Genomic DNA, 14,246 nt, shown 5'->3' on the forward strand with positions numbered 1-14,246 from the left:
AAGGAAACTGTGTCCTAGTAATCTAGGTTGAGAATGTCTCCAAGAGGAGCTCATAAGGATTGTCATGTTAAACCCTGCAGGTGGACTTAGTTCGACATGACAATAAGGATGAGTGGTATTACTCTTGGACTAAGATATTAATTAAGTGAGTTGTCAGTAACTCATTTAATTAGTGGACATTCGACATCTTAAACACAGGGAGACTAACACACTCATAATAATAAGGAGCTCAAAACATAATTTGGGATTGGTGCGGTAGTTCAATAATAATTTTTTAGTGGTATGAATATTATTGATGAAATTAAGTTGAGTGTTCGGGGCGAACATGGGAAGCTGAATTTCAACCGGAGACCAAAATCAATTCCTCCTCTCGGTCCCTATCGTGGCCTCTTGTATATAGAGATTTATACCCACCCATACCCACCTTCTTACCCACCTTAAAGTGGTCGACCAAGCCTAGCTTGGAGCCTAAGCTAGGGCCAGCCAAACCAACGTGTGAGGTGGCCGACCCTAGCTTGAGTCCAAGCTTGGTGTGGCTGGCCATAATTAATTAAAAGGATTTTATTTTTTAAAATTTTTCTTATGTGGATTCCATGGTTTTAAAAGAGAGTTTAAAATTTAAATCTTTCCTTTTATAACTTTCTACAAATGATTAAGAAAAGATTTGATATCTTTCCTTATTTGTAGATTGATAGAAAGATTTTAATTTTGATAAAACTTTCCTTTTTTGTAACCATGTTCATGGTTTTAAAAGAGAGTTTAAAATTTAAATCTTTCCTTTTATAGCTTTCTACAAAGGATTAAGAAAAGATTTGATATCTTTCCTTATTTGTAGATTGAAAGGAAGATTTTAATTTTGATAAAACTTTCCTTTTTTGTAACCATGTTCATGATTTAAAAAGAGAGTTTAAAATTAAATATTACCTTTTATAAGTTTATACAAAAGATTAAGAAAATATTTGATATCTTTCCTTATTTGTAGATTGAAAGGAGATTTTGATTTTAGAGAAAACTTTCCTTTTTGGAAATCATCCACATGTTTAAAAGAAAGATTTTAATTTATAAAATTTCCTTTTATAAATCCACCATGAATGGAAAAATTATTAGAGAAATTTTTTATAAATTTCCGGAAATAAATTAGGAAGTTTTAATTCTTGTGTGAATTAAACTTTCCTTGTTTGGAGCTTATAGGTGGCTGACCATATAGTTTAAGAAAAGGAATTTGATTTTAAATCAAATTAAATTTTCCTTTTCATGGCAAAGTAATAAGGAAGTTTTATTTAAATTTTCCTTATTTGCCAAGACCAAGGATTATAAAAGAGGGGGTAGAGGTGCTTTCATGGGTGACAACTCTATTCTATTTCTTCCTCTCTTTTCCTCCTTAGTGGTGGCCGACCCTATTGCTTTTCCCTCTTCCTTTTCTTTCTTCTTCATTCGCCGAACCTCATCATCTCTTGGAGCTTGAAGGTGGTCAGGCTCTAGCTTGGAGAAGAAGGAGAGAAAGGAAGCATCCCTTTGGAGCTTGGTGGTGGTCGTCGAACCTCATGTATTCTTGGAGTACTTGTGGTGGCTGAAACTTGCAAGGAGAAAAAGGCTTTGGGTGGTTCTCATCTCAGTAGATCTTTTCCCACACAATGTCCGAGATAAGAAGAGGAATACGATAGAAGATCAAGAGGTCATTGTATACAAAAGAAGGTATAACTAGTAATTATTTTCCGCATCATACTAGTTTTTCTTTTGTATGAATTCCAAACACAAGAGGCATTAGATTCTAATTTTTCGAATTGTAATTCGAGTTTGTGTTTTTCTTTACTTTTCGAATTTGTGATTCGATTGTTCTTTTTTATTAAACCTAGAGTTATATAAGGAAATTAAATATTAGCTTTCCTTAAAAGGCTTTGTCTAGGCGGTGATGGATGCTCCCATACCCAAGAAGGCCATGTGCCTCGTCATGCAGTCCTGGAAGCTAATTTTAAAAATTAATATTTAATTGAATTTGTAACATAGGTTGATTTGGATCAATAGTGTTAAGTTCCGCTTGCGATCCAAGTTTAAACCATTAAGAACAGATAAGTTAAATTTGGAATCAATAATGTTAAGTTCCGTTTGCGATTCCTAATTTAACTTCTAAAGAATACAATAGGTTGTTTAGGAAAAGGTTCAACACTTGTACAAAATTTTTGTACAGTGGAACCGGTACGATCTTCCTAGGACCAACCAACAAAAGCAAGCTTCTAGAAGCTGGAATCTTCGATTCGATGATGCAATCAAAATGTTTGGTTTCATTAAGAATGAAGATGAACCTTGTGTCTACAAGAAGGTTAGTGGGAGTACAGTCATCTTTCTCATATTGTATGTAGATGACATACTACTCATTGGAAATGATATCCCTACTCTTTAGTCAGTGAAGACTTGGCTTGGGAATTATTTTTCAATGAAAGACTTAGGTGAAGCAACCTATATTTTAGGCCTTAAGATCTATAGAGATAGATCTAAAAGATTGCTTGGCCTAAGCCAGAGTACGTACATTGACAAGGTGCTTAAATGTTTTGCTATGGAGAATTCCAAGAAGGGATTCATGCCTATGTCACATGGTGTGAGTCTTTCAAAGACTCAATGTCCTTCTTCTAAGGTAGAAAGGGACCGCATGGATCAGATTCTTTATGCATCTGCTATAGGATCTTTCATGTATGCCATGCTTTGTACTCACCCAGACATCTCGTATGCGTTGAGCATGACGAGCAGATACCAGTCAGATCCAGGTGAAGGTCACTGGACATCAGTCAAGAATATTCTTAAGTACTTGAGAAGGACTCAAGATTATTTCTTGATCTTTGGAGGCAATGAAGAGCTTACTGTAAAGGGTTACAGCTATTGCTGTAAAGGGTTATAGTTGTTGCTGTAAAGGGTTACAACTGTTGCTGTAAAGGGTTATAGTGGTGCAAGCTTCCAAATTGACAAGGATGATTCTAGATCGCAATTAGGGCATGTATTGTACTTAAATGGTGGTCTTAGGTATTGGATACTACAATAATTTGAGGGATTATCGATATATGAGATATGATGATATGCAGAGTCCCGACCGATGCTAACATTGCAGATCACTTAACCAAGGCTTTGGCACAGGGAAAGCATGATGGTTACACTAGGTCAATAGGTATTAGATACCTCAGTGATTGACACTAGTGCTAGTGGGAGATTGTTAGTATTAGCCCTAGTACCAATTATGAGATGATTGTAAAGGGCTCATTTTGTATCATATATCATTATTAATAAAAAGGCAAAATTGGTTATTATATTTATTGCAGTTCAGTGTCGATTGAATAAATATAATAATGTCCTTGGGTAGTAGGTTCTTATCTACAATATATTAATTGGTTGAATTGATAGTGAGATATTGTAGAAAACACTACTCTTAACTATTCATAGTCGAACATTAATATACAAGGACAATATTAATGCATTGAGACTAGCATGTAGGTCAACGGATGACTTGATCTCACAAGTCATGGATATGAGATATCAGGTTGACACATGAGTATATATTAGAGAATATATGCTGAATGACCCGCCGTGAGAATGTTTCATGGATCGTCGTATGAGTGCTATAAACATTCTCATGTGACTATTGGTATGAATAGTCCTTAGACCTGAAGTCACTACGGTTCCCTACATAAAGAGTTATATACTTTGGTATCGTCAAACGTCACCCGTAACAGGGTGGACTATAAAGTTGATCACTGGGTATGCAATGAATTATGCAGAGGGATGTGAGTGATGTAGATGTGATCTATCCCTTCCATATGATGAAAGCGATATCTATGGGTCCCTTGATTAGTAGGACACAAGAAAACATGACCATGCGCAAATGAGTCAATATGAGATATTGAGCTTATTTATTTGAGTGTGTCTACTTGGAGATCAAGAAACACAAAGATTGATAAGAGGATGACACGGTCTATGCCTCATTGATCAATCTAGATATCAAGGATAGAGGGACCAAGTCATACATGATGATAGCCACAGACAGGTTAGGTCGGATCTCGACTTTCTCGTCACTTGGGTAGCAATGATGTCTTGCTAGATGCCACTCATTGTTTATGTATCGCAAATGTTGATTTGGGTACATTGCCAACGTTACGAGAGCCTATAGGGTCACACACAAAGAACAAGTTGATATGGAGATGGGTTCATATGATGAATCAATGGATTAAGTGTAATCCGAATTTTACTCATTGAGTTAGACTCAAAGGGATCCAATTGTTGGATTAAGTTGAGTTGCTTGAGAATCAATGGGTTGGACTCATTGGGTGAACTTGAGTTCACCAAGGAAGTTGAATGGTCAAAATTGAACCATTGGATTGAATGGTTGATTTTAAGCCATTAGATTAGAAAATGAAAGGGCGGAGACTCTTGGTATACCATGGGATGATTATAAATATCATTTGGATGATAATTTTGAGTAGATGAACAAGTGTTGAGACTCTTTGCATTCTTCTTCTAATTCCTCCTTTCCTTTCTTGGCCGAAATCACCATTGTGGTTGCTAGCACAACCTTGTGATATCTTCTCCATCTTGCTTTGTTTGTGAGACAAGTGAAGACAAGACTTGTTCGTGTGGATACCGTAGAGGCGCGGATGCTTGAACATGCTGAGATTTGCACCGAGCAAAGATTGCTGTCAGGATTGCGAAGGACACGTAACAAAGGTATAATCCTATCATATAACTTAGTATATTTTTAAGAGAATGTTTCTTCCCTTCGCATAGATCTGCTAGATAAGAGGATCTAGTAATTTTTCCACTGTATTTTCGCATCCGCGCTAGATCCCAACAGTGAAATCATCCACTCATCCCTGTTATTGTCAGATTGGTGGTTTTGTTATGGATGTTCACTATCATTGGTTTCTACCTCTTCACATTCCTCTGTATTTATAAAAGAAAGAAATATAGACATCATTGGTTCCCCCGTCATCTCATTCCTCTCTATGTATAAAAGAAAGAAATATACAATTATGATAAAATAAAGATATTAAAATTGAGAACTATAAGAAAAAAAAAGCAATAGTCAATTTTCTATGCTTCTTATTAGCGATTGCTAGTGAAATTGTACTTAACAATGTTCTCCCAAGATAAGTAGAAGTCCTCCTTAGTGGTGGGATGGGTTCCCATTAAAATCTTTCATGCAGACAAGTGTTTAACAATTACTACTAAGAATAAATTAAATAATGATTATATATACAAAGAATTATTTATGAAGAACTTGTGAAACATGTGCTTCCTACTAATACCATATGTCATTAAAGTGAGAGGTGATGGTAGTAATCATAGTAAAAAGTGATTAAATTTACTATAGATATTTTTTTATAATTTATCCCTAGATTATATGAAGGAAGGTAAATCATAAATCAATTTATATTTGACCATCGAGTATTTATGGGTGGGAAAATTTTTTTCCCTAAAGAGTATGCATGCATTGGAAATTGATCTCTATTTTATTGTAATAAATTTGTCATCCTCTAATCAACTGGATACCCCTGATAACAATCGAAGTGAATAGGAACTAGAGGTGGCAAAAATCTATAAGATATAGCACGTTAAATAAAGGATATATGAGTAGTTATTATATTCAAATACTAAATAGATATATTGAAAAAAATAACTGGTCTCTTGCTAACTACAGAGTCATAGAAGTAAAATGTCTATGCCTATATGCCATGGTTAGAACCACTTGATATAAATTGGTTGGTGGAAGATATAAGATTATAAGATGTAGTGCATTGTTGGAAGGATGATGATCCAACTTAATTGAGATTAGAGGGGTTATCCATAGAAGGCTGGTTGAGGTGGTGACCTTGCATCCATCTAGACATTCTGTCCACATATTTAGACTTACTGCTGAATCTCTTTTCCCTAAGTGCTCAAAGCTCCCGATTTTTATTTTTATTTTTTATTTTTTTACGGTACACTTATGCTTCACTTCTCCATTTTGTAAGAGAGCAAGTGTCAAAAGGTTTCTCCACCTTTAATTTGATACTAAGAAGGAGAAGAGTAGGTATTTCCGAACTAAATCACAATATTTGTTATTGATATGAACATTATGATTAGGAGTATACAACAACTTAGGCCAAAATACTCTAAATTACATTTTTGATGTAGCCATAAAAAATATGTACATTTTCATTTAATATGACACCTTTCACACAAACAGTAGTTATTCATCTTACTGTGTTCATTCACATAAAAACCTGTTTAAGTTTACTTGCTTGATGGTCTATATCAATTTGAAAAATGTGCCAACCAACTATAATTTAGTTGAGGTGATGGGAACTCTAACAACACTCTAAGGCTATTCAAGAAACTCATCATTACTTCCATGTTAAGGTATTATTGAGTTGTGTCCATCATTAAGTCTAATAATAATTTTTTTTAATTGACAACAAATATTCAACTTATATTGATTAATCTTGAGATGACTAGTCTGGTTCTGTTAAAATTTTTTATCAGCTATCAAGATAAATCAGGGAACACTTGTAGTGGGTGACCCATCAACCAAGCATTTTTAGGTCAACCGCCCATTAAGAAAAATTCATCCATTAATTTACTAAGGTTGGGACTCAATTCTAAGATCTTTGGGAAACTTGATCCCAATTCATAAGAAATCACAATATTTGGACATGCTCAAACCTTTTAATCCAAAATTGAAAATCAACTGTGTAAGAAGATTAAGACCGTAAGATATGACTATCGTGATGAATACTATGATAGATCTGATAGATCAAGTAAACAATATCTTAAGTCATTTGCATAATACCTTGTCGAGTGTGGGATCATGACTCAATATACCATGCCTAGTACTCCTCACTAGAATGACATAGATGAGTGATGAAACTGTACTTTGAAAAATATGGTGAGAAGTATCTTGACATTTTCTTTTTTATCGGAGTCTTTATGGGGTGAAGCACTAAAAGCTATTGTATACTTATTGATACGGGTACCCGTATGTCGTACTATTGATGTATCTAACTCAATTTAAATTACTGAACCCTCTCTACGCTAATGTTGCATACGGATGACTTAGGTTGTCTCCCAACAAATATAATAGTGGGGATCAATTTATTGCTTGGATTTTTGATGTTGTAATTGGGGGATTTGGATTTAGGGTGGCTAAGACTAAGGAATGAAAAGCAATCTAATCAAATATAAACTATGATTACATTTGAATTAAAGAAAGCATAACATTAAGGAAAACATTCCAAATATAACCTAACCTAATTGCAATCCAAATTAAAGACAAGAACTTAAAGTATTAAATGAAACAAGATAAAACAAGAATTAAACGAATTAAATTACATTTTAAAAAAAATCAAAGTAAAGTAAGGGCATAACAACAAATACATACCAGGCACAAATCAGAGAATTTGATGTGGAAATGACCTCGCTTCCTCCTAATCCGAAGTAAGGGAGGTGGAGAAGCTATGAAAGGAGTTTTCTAAGGGATAAAATTTAGGCTTCATTACATATAAGAAGCAACAAGTTTGGGATCAAATTCTATACTCTGGAGGCACCTTTGAGGTATGGAAGGAGCCTTCCACACCCTATAAATACTATCTCGACCAAGCATTCAACATCAATTTTTGTACGAGCTCTTATGCGCTCGATTGGCCTTCCGACTGCTCCGGTTTCCTCCTGCTGCTTTGCTGTAACTCTACTACACCCGACTGCTGCCAAGAAGCCGTCCAAACACCCAGTTCAAGCTAACTATCTACAAAAGTGTTTGGTAACAAAACTTAATTACTGTACGTAATTTGCGCAAACAAAAAGTGTAGTCTGTTACACTCTTCCAATTCTTGTGTACTTGATCCCCTCTTCCGACAGTTCTAAAAGAGGCTTTTAGTGAATTACCTATCAATAGGTCCACGAGACCTAGGTCTTGGAGTAGGAGTCACCGAAGGCTCTGAACCATGTAAAACCGCTTGCGTTTGTGTTTCTTACTTTTATTCTCTTTTTTTTTCTGTTCTTATTTCCGCTGAATGTACTTTGTTTTCAACTTAGAAAAAGAAAAAGTTTTTCCAAAACCATGTAATTCACCTGTAAAATGCCGAAAATAAGCAAATATTAATAAGAGAATTTTTTGGAATTTTTGGAAATTTTTCGAAAATTTTTCGGAGCTCGTACGGACGAGTTAACGGAGATAAAAAGGGGGTCCGGGAAAGCCTCTTTGGGTTACCCCATTTAAGTGAGGAAAAGTTGTTTTTCCTTTTCTTTTTATAATTTGTTTTCTTTTTCTTTTCTCGCCGAACCCCGCTCTCCCTTTCTTCCCTGTCGCGATCCCGTGCCTTAACCGTCGGCCCCGGCGGTTTCTTCCTCGCCGAAACATGAAATCCCTCGGCCACTTCTCCTCTCCTCTGCCTCCCGAATCTTTTCTCCCTCTCCACAGCCGAGTGACGTTGTGCCCTAGCCGACGCCTTCTCCCCTTCACCGACGCGGATCCAGCTGAGCCCTAATGACGGCTGCCACCACTGTGCCTTGCCGATGCCGCCATCCTTGTGCTCTAACGCCGGCGACGCTTGGGCGAGCGCCGGTCACCGTGACTCCTCCTCTTGCGGGCTCGCGATACAGCCGATACCTTCCCTCTGCCCTCACCTCCAGCCGCGTGCCACTGCCGATCCATCACCGGTGTTTCTGTGACCTAGCGTCGACGGCCGAGTTTCAATTGTGCCCTAGATTTCTCTCCTCTGTTTCGGCCAGAATCCCCTCTGCCCTAATTCTTCATTTACTGAGCCATTTGTTTGGACAAGAGTCCACTGTTGGGTCTTTCTCGGTCCCTTCTTCAAACACTCTCAGTGAAGTCTCCGGCAGAGGAAGCAATTGGCAGCACTTCAGGTAAGGCATTATATTCTGTAATTAGGTATTTTTGGTTTGTGATCTCAACTTGAACCGAAAGTGAGGAAGAATTCCTAACAGGACTTGCTGTGGGGTTTTCCCTGGTCCAGCAATTTAATCCAGTGGTTGTTATCTTAGATCTAGCAGTAATTATAGTTGTGAATTAAGGTAAGAGGTAAAGAATTTGATCGTCTTGTAGATGATTGGTTGATAGGTCAGCAAGGAATGTTAAATTAGGTCATGTTTTGTATTTAGTATGAGTTGGATTCAGGGTTAGGTTTATGTGATTGTTGATTAGGGATTTTGCCTAATCTAGTGTAGGAGACTTTTTATTTAGCTATTTATAGGAGTGTAGCTAAATAAAAAGATTTATTTGTTTGACACAGGACTTTGACGCGAGACAAGTATCTTGATGTCGGATTTGGACATTCCTATTGGAGGTGGGTACTTTTGACTTTATGTCTTTGATATGCATAGTAGTGAATTTGACAAGTAGCAATAATTATGTTCTCTTATTTGTTTCGTTTAATCACTACCCAATACCTGTTACATGATTGGTTGATTGCTTGTTTTGCATCTCATGTATTCCTTACCTGTTGATACATGCTTATAGGGGTAGTGATATACCATGCTTCACCATGTTCAGGACCTAGGTTTTATACCTTCAGTGTACCTTTGATTTGATTCGTTGACCTTTGGTGCACTTTTATATATATATGGATTAGCTCAGGATATTTGGGGGTTAGTGCCATGCACCATTTGCATGATTACATGCTGTGCGATAGTCTGCTCCATTATTGTTGAGCACATCGCCAGTTACATGGATCTGCACACACCACCACTCATGGGTTAGTGGTCGATTCAGGCAGTGTGTGTTGCAGCAAGGACCTTGTTTGGCTCTGTTGGTCTGCTCATGGGTAGCGTGATGTAATGTGTTAGTCGGCAGGGATTCCTCCCCCGTCATCGTGTACCGGGAGATGAGAGCATTGCGCTCCCCCATTTATGATTTGGGGTAGGAGGATAGGTGTACTCCGACAAAGATCCCGTCCACTCTTACTCATCGAGCAAGCGACGAGTGCACGCTGTCACCTACCCACCTACCACTATTGTGTGAGATGATCGACCGCGGGGTGACCAGACATCATTGGCATCATACGCACGATGCATTTATTGCTTGTGTTTGTCACGATTTATATGATGTATATTGTTCGACGCCCATGTTTGACATGCATACAGATTTCTATGCCACTCGCTATTTGTCCTTATACCGTGTCCCGTTAGATGCTTTTCTCCTATTTACTTCAACAGATTTTATCCTTTTATATCGTGAGACCGACGCATGATTAGTGCTAGATGTTATTTCCTACTTGCACGTCCAGACTACCGAGTGTTGGACTCACCCCGCCCATTGTTGTTATTTTTCGTGTCGATGTCAGGAGAGAGTTCCAGTTGCTAGTCCCTGCAGATCTCAAATATATTGTTGGTCTTTTAGTTTTCTTACTTAGATTATGCTAAACTTGTTCTGGTTGATGGTATAGACATTGTATGGATTTTATGATGTCGATAAATTTTTATTCGATATGTTTTACTACATGCCTACCTAGACGGCCGAAGAGGTGAGTTTGTCGGATTTGTGTTTTATGGGTGTAGTGGAGTAGGGTTGGTTTCGAGTCGTGGTATTACTGTTTTGTTTACTTATATATAAACTGTGTGGATGTTTGTGTGATTGTATTTTATTATTGTTTTTATTCTAGCCGCATGTGGCTGAGGTATATGAGGATGTAGAAAAGTTTCAGATTGTCCGTCGTACAGGGGAGATGCTACCGAAATTTCTTCGGACAGGGACTCCTCCGGAGCGTGACAATTTATTTGGTATCAGAGCCAGGTTTGCGAGTCAAACTGGGCATTTCCGGATTTTCGTTATGGTTATCTTTCAGATTTTCATTTTGGATTTATATGGATTTCCGGTGATTTTTTTGTACGGAATTCAGAGGTCAATTTGGCGGCTGGACAACGACGGAACATCTCCAGACAGCAAATAGGTATGATGTTTATTTTATGATTGTTATACTGGTAGTAATATCTGTAATATAACTGTAAAATACCAAAAATAGGCGAATATTAATAAGGGAATTTTCCATAATTTTTGGATATTTTTCGGGAATTTTTCGGAGCTCGTACGGACGAGTTAACGGGGATAAAAAACGGGGCCCGGAAAAGCCTATTTAGCCTACCCATTTAAACGAGGAAAAGTTTAATTTCTTTTCCTTTTCTTTTCATTTCTTTTATTTTAGTTTTTCTTCTTATTTGATTATGTTTAGAATTGGTTTATTTTGATACTTGGATAATGTATGGATTGTATTTGTCGATGGATTTTTATTCGATATGTTTTACTACATACCTGCCTGGACGGCAGAAGAGGTGAGTTTGTCGGATTTGTGTTTTATGAGTGTAGTGGAGTAGGAAAAATCAGATTTGAGCTTTATGGGTGTAGTGGAGTAGGGTCGTTTTCGAGTCATCTTATTTCTGCTCTGTTTGTCTACTATTAAACTGCGTGGGTGATTGTTTATTTATTATTATTATTCCAACCGCATGTGGCTGAGGTATATGGATATGTAGAAAGTTTCAGATTGTTCGCCGTATAGGGGAGATGTTGTCGAAATTTCTTCGAACAGGGACTCCTCCGGGGCGTGACAATTTATTTGGTATCAGAGCGCAGTTTTACGATCTTTGTTTTCGTATTTTGGCTATTTGGAATAACCTGATACCAATTTATTGGTATCAGAGTGCCAAGTTGGCAATACTTGTTTGCTTTTCGCGTGTTGGATTTCGAGATTTATCTGATACCAATTTATTGGTATCAGAGCAGGTTATGATACCTACTTTTGGTGTTATGGATATTTGGATATCTATTTCGATTTGTACGGATTTTCGTTATGGTTATATTCGGACTTCTGTTTCAGATTTATATGGATTTTCGACGTTTTCTCGTTCGGAATTTTGAGGTCAATTTGGGGACTGGACAGCGACGGAACATCTCCAGACAGCAAATAGGTATGATGTTTATTTTATGATTGTTATATTGGTAGTAATATCTGTAATATAACTTAACAGATATGAGGAGATCTACGCGTATTACGGCGAGACGTGGTGCTGGACGACCACGTACGAGGATCACGGGATCTTTGGATATGCCAGAGATGCCTACTGTTGATGAGCCTGTCTGTCAGGGACAGACTCAGCATATTACGGGCACGTCGGGCTCTCAGACCCCGACGGCTCCTATAGAGGTACCTACCTCGGTTATGCCGAGTGTACCTATCCCTACTGTAGTTCCGGTACCATCAGGGGTACCATTGGCGTTCCCGATATCTGCTCCAGCGCAGCCTACGACGTACCCGACACCACCTCCACCTGGACCTACAGTGTACCCGACACCAGTGGTACCTGTGCCCCCAGTGCCTACAGTAGCACAGCTGCTCCACCTCTGGTATCACTACCTACTGTACCTCCAGTCGCGGCCACCTATGTTCACCCTACAGTACCACCGACGGCTTATGCTCCAGTTTATACAGCAGCACCGGGAGTTCCTCCTCTGGTTTATTCCGCGATACCACCTGTAGCACCAGTTCCAGTGGTTTTGCCAGTTCCTGCAGCCGTCCCGACACAGCTCACTGATATTGCCGCGACACGAGCTAGGATTCCAGTATTAGCAGAGTCGATGAAGACTCGATTCACACTCTTCCGAGGAGACCTGATCCGAGTATGGCCCTATCATGGATAGAGACTATGGAGCAGACCTTCTTCTATATGGCTTGCTCCTAGTGGGAGAAAGCAGAGCTGGCTGCTTTCCATTTACGGGATGAGGCTAACGCCTGGTGGATTACTCAGCATTCCATCATCGGCGAGCGGAACGTTACTTGGGCCAGGTTCAGAGAGGCTTTTGAAAGCCGTTTTTTCCCACTATCATATCAGATGGCTCGCCGGCAGGATTTCATGAGTCTACGCCAGAACAATCGCACGGTGACAGAGTATAATACTGAATTCAAACGGTTGGCTAAGTTTTGTCCAGAGTTAGTTGCGGAGGACAGATCTCGCATGATGCAGTTTATACAGGGACTAGATGGTTATTTGCAAGTAAGGCTTGCCGGTTTAGGGATCGTATCTTACTCAGATGCACTGGATCGAGCTTTGATGATAGAGTTAGCTCAGCAGAGAGCATTTCCGGACAGGAAGAGGAAGCATACGGGTTAGGCATCCGGACAGATCCAGCAGACACCGGCGACAGGACAGCAGCAGAGTAGTTGCAGTCGGTTAGGTCAGGGTACTTCTGGGGTATCTCGTAGGCCTCAGAAGTCAGGGCGGTCTTCTTCAGGACGTTCCCGATTTTCTCAACAGAACCGGCAACCACCTTCCAGCGATACTCACTGTTTCCAATGTGGGTCCAGAGATCACCATACCCCAACTTGCTCTCTGGGACAGCCAGTTTGCTTTTATTGCAAACTGCCTGGGCACCAGAGCCGAGATTTTCAGCTGAAGGCACAGCACACGACTTCCGGAGGGTCAAGTCAGAGGGGATAGTCTAGTCAGTTAGGGGCATATCGAGGAGGGAAGAAAACCCAATCTTCACATCGTCAGCAGGGGAAAGCTTCACCTGCAGCAGCGACATTTGGCATGCTTGGACAGGAGTACTAGTGCTTCCATAGCACCCCAGAGTTCTGTTCCAGGACCTTATTATCCGACGCAGGGGCAGTATCAGATGCAACCTTAGCCTCTAAGCCAGTACCAGACTCAGTCCCAGTCATCGGCACAGTATCAGTCACCGTCCTCTCAGTCTTCTCTGGCACATTATCCAGCACCGCCTCAGTGGCAGGCTTCTTCCAAGCCGCAGCAGCCGCTGGCAGCGTTACCACCTCCTCCTCCGCCAGAGACTGGAAGTGTTCATGCGATTACCAGAGAGGATGCACAGCGAGTCGACGGATCCATTTTCTGCGGTATGATTTCCATTTATGCATTTTCCGCTGATATATTGATTGATACTGGTAGCTCGCATTCTTTTATATCCCGTACCTTTATGCGGAAGATTGGTAGATTACCTACTTTTAGACTGCAGCGATTGACCGTCTCCCTACCGTCCGGTGATACATTAGACGTCACCTACGAGGTCAGAGGTTGCCCGTTAGACTTTGGCAACATGCAGGAGGTCAGAGGTTGCCCGTTAGACTTTGGCAACATGATACTTACGGTAGATCTTCTAGTATTGGAGATGGTCGAGTTTGATATCATTCTTGGCATGGATTGACTGTCAGTATATCATGCTATCGTTGATTGCCAGACGAGGGTGGTCACCTTCCGGCCTCTGA

The sequence above is a fragment of the Zingiber officinale genome, chromosome 2A (assembly GCF_018446385.1).
Source record: "Zingiber officinale cultivar Zhangliang chromosome 2A, Zo_v1.1, whole genome shotgun sequence".
NCBI lineage: Eukaryota > Viridiplantae > Streptophyta > Magnoliopsida > Zingiberales > Zingiberaceae > Zingiber > Zingiber officinale.